Source organism: Jatropha curcas, chromosome 7 (assembly GCF_041381405.1).
Source record: "Jatropha curcas cultivar XTBG-Jc1 chromosome 7, XTBG_Jcur_1.0, whole genome shotgun sequence".
NCBI classification, from domain to species: domain Eukaryota; kingdom Viridiplantae; phylum Streptophyta; class Magnoliopsida; order Malpighiales; family Euphorbiaceae; genus Jatropha; species Jatropha curcas.
The window spans coordinates 6172643-6178051 of record NC_143157.1 but is presented as its reverse complement, the minus strand read 5'-3'; positions in this window follow the sequence as shown (position 1 = coordinate 6178051).

The following is a 5409-nucleotide window of genomic DNA, read 5'->3' as shown; positions in this document are numbered from 1 at the left end:
ATTTTGAAGGAATTTAATTGGAGAATATTTGGAGAACAGACCAAAACACCCTCCAATTTGGAGAAAAGACCAAAATACCCTTTAGTTGCTTTATTAAAGGCAACCATCAATTATTGAGCAACAAATTTTACCTTCTTCTTCTACTTACACGTTTCCTCTTCCTCCTCCTCCTCCTTCTTCTTCTTCTTCTTCTTCCTTTTCTTCAATTCTTACTTAGTAAACACATCAAATTCACCCATCCAACTTGATTTAAGGATTAAATCTTAGAGAGTGAAGCTAGAGAAGTCATTTTTGGTGACTAATTTCAAGGAATTTGGTGATTTTCCTACTTGGGTCAAGTAAGTGATTTTATGATAAGTTAATTATTTTTGGATTTAGAGTTGTCTTTTAGCATATACATGCTTAATCATGCTCCAATTACTTCTTTTATTTGTTTTCTTTGTTTGATTTTGAGTTTCTTACATGTAGAGGGTGGAGAGCCTTCTAACAAAGATAAGGGCAAGACCAAAGCTTGAGAAGCTTTGATTAAAGCTTGTTAAAGCTTGTTTTGAAGGTTACTGTTCATAACACACTTACCTTACTCAAATTTTTGATTTTGTGCCTTTATGCTCTCACGTGTATATTTTGGGATTTTGTATGAAATGCTTGATTTGTTGAATTTTGGTTGCAATAACATGCTCTTGGGTGATGTTTGATGAGTATTTATGCTGTGGTAGACATTTCTCCCTTGTATCTTTGTTGTTCATGTTCCTTTCATGGGTAAAGTAAGCTGAATTTGGGAAAAATGTGTTTTTGAGTGAGATTAAGGACCATTTTTCGATCCTTTTTGGTTTCCATTTGTGTCTGAGTCCTTGATAAAAGTTGTAGGTCTATCTCTTAGCTTTCCAACCCATCCTCTTGTGTCCAAGTTGGAGGTACATAGCTCAACTTATGGCTGAAACACCCAAACTGACTCTGTTTGTGTCAGGCCACATGCATCACTGAATTGAGTGCCCATTTTGACCACTATAATGACAAGATTAGGTTCTGAGTCCTTCATAAAGGTTGTTGCCCTGTGTCTTGAGAATTTTCTCGTTCTGGATTTGTTTCATTTGAGTGTTTGGTTAAGTAGGAATTCAATAAACATTAGACTTGGTTCTGCTGAATCAGGTCTGGTCTGTTAGTTTGTGTTCCTAGCTTTGTTTTATTATATTCCATATTCATCTGGGCTGTGATCCCTTCATAACATTTGTAGGCTTTATTCTTAGCTTTCTAATGACTCTGATTTCATTTAATTTGGAGACTCATAACTCAAGTTATGTTTTAAAAACACAGCAAAGGTCAATGTTACTTTTATGCTGGAAATTTTCTATGTTAAGTCATTTTGTTTAAGTATGAGAATTTTTATGAATTACTTAAGTTTAAATTAAGTTTTTATTATGAGAAGACTAACGAAAATTAATTTTATGAGAAATGTTTTTGGGCTCTAATATACTTGGTGTGGATTTGATGCATGATTTGATTTTATTATGTATGATGAGCATGCTCGGCATTTGATGCCATTATGATAAGAAGCTATGATCATATGCTAGGCACGTGGGTGTCTTATGTTAGGGTGGACGCGCTCTATATGTTATGATAAGGTTGGCGACCTAAGGCCATTATGAATAAGCTATGAAAACTTATCTGCTTCTTTTTCTCCTAAGTGTATGTGAGCCCTTGTAAAATATTTTTAAGGAAGTGAAATAAATGAGATCACATTATGTTAATAACTCTTAGTTTACCATAACGTATTTATGATATCAAATGAATTTTTAAAGCATGATGTGTTGGTGTACATATGTAATACATGTTTAAATTTAATGATTTTATGTATATAAATGATTTTTAAGTATGTTGTCATCACAACATTGGTTTGTTGTGTTTATAAGCACCACTGAGTTTTATACTCAGCGCGTTGATTTTATTGCACACAGGTTGGAGACTATGCTTGCTGCTTAAAGACTTGAAGAGTAGCATCAGAGCTGAAGAGATATTTTGGTAGTTACTTAGTATTTTTTTTTTTTTTTTTTTGTAACTAAGAATTATGGCATGTATAAGTATTACATTTTTGGAGACTGTATTATTTAATTTATCACTTAAGCATATTGTTGTAAATTATTTTGGTGTATATATATTGGGAGATAAACTTGGACTTATTTAATGGTTAGAACATTAGAAGTTGAGATGTTTAAATGAATGTATTGAATTGATGAATATTATAATGTTATTGAGGATATGAAGTGATAGAAGTGCTATTGTGTTGTTATTGGAGTTTGATGGGGTTTGGAGTTTGGATTTGGGAGTGCTTTGTATTCATATGTTTGGCGACTTCTATTTATAGGGGAAACTCTTGCAATTTTTCTGTAGGACTCTCCCAAATCATTTTCAAAACAAAATATTCTTACTTGCTAAACTTATGAATACTAAGTCACTTCTAATTCATAATATAATTGTATGGTTTATATGTAGGTTAGGACGGTGCCTCCGGCACCGAATGTGGCATCCACTGTCGGGTCTTTCGGGATCGGGCGGCGGGTGTTACAAACCCTGCAAACTTTATTTTTGTAATTTAGTCCCTAATTGCATGCCTGATAGATTCTAGGTCCGATTTGAACACTAATTGTTGGATATGACCTGTAGAAGCATATGGTATATCTGGATGAGGCTTTTGATCACCTTATTAGAAACTGCAATTAGGCCCTTCAACTTTTGGAGAACTGCGCTTTGCCCAAAAACAAGTTCTACTTATATTTTAGGTTCGATTTTGTCTCTGATTGAACCCATAACCTCTTAGACCCTGTAGGTAGTCCCGGTCGGAGTCTAATTGTAATTTACCATTTGGTCCCTATGTTTTGGAAAAATTACTATTTTGCCCTCGTAGCTTGTTTTCAGCTCTGACTGAAATTGAAACTGTAATCTCCTTAGACCCTGTAGGCAGTCTTGGTAGAAGTGTGATCATTTGAAAATTACCGTTTTATCCTTAGGTGTTGGAAAAACAGTCTTTTGCTTTGATGGCCCATTTTTTAGCTCTAGTTAAAGTTACAACCTCCTTAGACCCTGTAGGCAGTCTTGATGAGTCTAATCATTTAAAAAAATTACCATTTTACTCCTAGGTGTCGGAAAAATAGTCTTTTGCCCTGATGGCCCATTTTTTTTTATCTGATTGAAGCTGTAACCTCTTTAGACCCTGTAGGCAGTCTTAATAGGAGTCAGATCGTTTGAAATTCGTCTGAAAACCTTGTTCTAATTATGAAAAACTCTGTGGTTAATCTAAACTTGGTTTGAAAACCCTGTTTCTTGTCTGGAGTAGGTCCAAAAAGCCTGTTTTGAGCCTGATTACTTTGTAATTGGTCTAAAAATCCTATTTCTTGTCTGGAGTTGGTCTGAAAACCCCGTTGACGGCCTATATGCCCTTGTAGCTTGTTTAGAGACCCTATTTCTGATCTAAAGTTGGTCTGAAAATCCTATTATAAATCTAAAAACCTCTATAGTTGGCCTGAAAATCCTGTTATGAGTTTGAAAATGGTTTGATTGCCTATTGTTTTCCTCTGTGAACTGTTAATTTAACTGCATACAATATCTTTGCACTGAAATGCATGTTAGTTCATAACGTACTTGTCCAAGTTGAAAACCAGAAAGGGCGGCTTAGGCAAAAATTAGAGCTTGAATAAATAAAGTTGGAAAATGCTTGGAAAGCTCAAAAGGCAAATCTCATTCCAATTAAAGCAATAAAGTCAAGCAGAAAGCAAAAGAGTCCGAAGAAAATAAATAAATAATGAAGTCTAAGTCCAAGTCAAAAAAAAAACATACATCCAAAATCCAAAGTCAAAGTCCCAAACAAAAAAAGCCAAAATAAGGGAAAAACAACAAAAGTCCAAAAGCCTATAAGAGTCTAGGTGTCCCGTCGCCTCCGTGGGGCAACATCCTCCGAGTCATCCCTAGCTGCTAAACTCTCTCCAACCTCGCCTGTCCGGGGAGCCAACACAATCTCCTCATCAGTCCCAACCTTATCATCAGCGTCAGCCTGAACCCAACCTTCGAGTGCACTCAGCAGTGTGGTTCTCTTTGGCCTCTCAATCGGCCAGACAACGGCAATGAACCAGGTCCGATACTCAGGAGAAGTCTGAACAGTGGCAGGATTAGGTAAAGGCCTAACCATGTGATGATCTCTAACCCAAGCCCTAAGGACGGCTCGGGTAACACCCGGAGTGATGGCTGAATCAGTTGAAATGTCATCCATAATCGGAACAGTCTGATCTATCCCCATCTGCCTCAAAACGCGCGAAGCGCAGTACCAAGTATAGTGTGTAAAGCCTAAAAGGTAAACCCAAGTATGGCGAGAGCTAACCTGGATAAAACGGGTGATGTCATACCAGAAAATGTACCACAGTACCTCATTTGGACCCAGCTCAATCAGCCATGAGGTCCATGCATCAGTAAACGGATGAGTGATCAGGATCCTCCGCATATGATACTGAGAGGGGTTGTAAGGCAAGAAAGTAGGAGCAGCAACCACTTGGAGGTGGTCCTCTAACCAAACCTGAGTAATGGATCCTTTCTATTACAAAGGAACAAACCAAAAGAAAGAAGAAAAAAGGAAGAGGAAAAGGGGAAATACCTGGAGAATAATCGGAGAGACCGTCCAGTCATCAAAGCCTAAAGCAGCTCTGTCAAGGCTCCTAATAGTCTCTGCCAACACAATGTCGCCGATGCAACCCATATCCTCCGTCTGCCGAATCATGGGGCAGAGTCGCAAATCCCCAAAGCCTGGGTCCTTGTTGAACAAGAAACCAGCTAATAAGCAGAAAACCAAGGCCCGCATTCTCAGCCTCATCCGGTCTGGGTCATCTAGTCGAGTCTCTGAAAATTCATCAATCAGTAGTAGCAAAATTACCTTCTAGTCATCCACAACCATGGCCCTAGCCTATGGCCGGCTGAACTGGAATAGACTTTCAAACAACCGTACCTCCCCAAATTGATCTTTTCTACCTTGGAGAGACTCTTAGTCCAATTGTGCATGCTAATAAAACAGTAAGTGCAGAAACATAAAAAAAATTCACATTTTGGCCCCTAAGACCCAAAAATTCCCAATTTGACCCCAAAGGCCCAGAAGTTCACATTTTGCCCCGAAGGCCCAAAAATTCTCAATTTAGCCCCAAAGGCCCAAAAATGCCTAATTTGGCCACAAAGGCGCAGAAGTTCTCAATTTGGCCCCAAAGGCCCAAAAATGCCCAATTTGGCCACAAAGGCCCAAAAAATTCTCCCCAAAGGCCCAAAAATACCCAATTTGGCCACTAAGGCCCAAAAAATTCTCAATTTGGCCCCAAAGGCCCAAAAAATTCCCAATTTGGCCCCTAAGGCCCAAAAATTCCATTTTGGCCCCAAAGG